The sequence below is a fragment of the Octopus bimaculoides genome, chromosome 13 (genome assembly GCF_001194135.2).
Source record: "Octopus bimaculoides isolate UCB-OBI-ISO-001 chromosome 13, ASM119413v2, whole genome shotgun sequence".
NCBI lineage: Eukaryota > Metazoa > Mollusca > Cephalopoda > Octopoda > Octopodidae > Octopus > Octopus bimaculoides.
The window spans coordinates 53,476,874-53,477,824 of record NC_068993.1 but is presented as its reverse complement, the minus strand read 5'-3'; the positions used below and the strand labels follow the sequence as shown (position 1 = coordinate 53,477,824).

Below are 951 nucleotides of genomic sequence, written 5' to 3'. Positions count from 1 at the left end.
CTTGAAATTTTGGGTATTTGAGTATATTTAAGAATTTAAGGATTGGAGAAAACGCATGTTATAATTGCATACTTTATTCCTACACATGTTTCAAAGGATTACAACCTGTGTGATCCATAGGGATCTTTGATGTTAAAATTGTAACCTTCTCATCAGGGAAAGCATGGGAATCATCTTAAACGTAAGACATTATGACCGATTATAATGTCTTATGACCGATATATATATATATATATATATATATATATATATAAGATGGAGATGAAAGCATGAGCCTCATAATATGACTGGTACAGAATCTGGTGGATGTTGAGAGCTTGGATACACCGAACAATGACAGTGCGAAACTGTAAAGAGCTTGGTGTTTGAAATGGTTAAGGATTGTGGCAATTCGGGGACTGAGTGGAGTGTTTTTAAGTGTTTTAGTTTCTACCATGATATCTGACAATAACAACAAACGAGTGTGTGGGAGAAAATCTCAGTAAAACATTCATACATAAATGTAAATGTACGCAGACATTTAGACGATCTTTGTGTGAGCGCGTATATGTGTATAGCTACATACTCAGACACAGGTATGTGAATGTATGTATGTATGTATGTATTATGTACGTATGTGTAGATGGATAGAGAGAGAGATAGATACATACATACATACATACATACATACAAATGGGAGAGAGAGAGCTTTATATAGTTAAATATATAAATATAATTAAATATATAAATATATTAGATAGATAGATAGATAGATAGATAGATAGACGGATAGATAGATAGATAGATAGATGGAAACTGTGTGCAGTGTGAGTTGAAATAATTGTCGCAGTGAATATGCGAAGAGTTGTCAGATGACTGCAACAAAAGAAAACAGACAAAAGTAAACAAAATATCCAAAACATCATCACCAACTATTAATAATGACATGCTGTTGCGTTTGCGTATGTTTAT

The 951-nt window shown here is 32.7% G+C and overlaps 1 protein-coding gene across 1 annotated transcript in view; it reads right to left on the bottom strand.

Annotated features, from left to right (window-relative positions):
• Positions 1 to 951, bottom strand: part of LOC106867559 (motile sperm domain-containing protein 2) — a 71,221-nt gene that overhangs the window by 61,762 nt on the left and 8,508 nt on the right. The window lies entirely within an intron of this gene.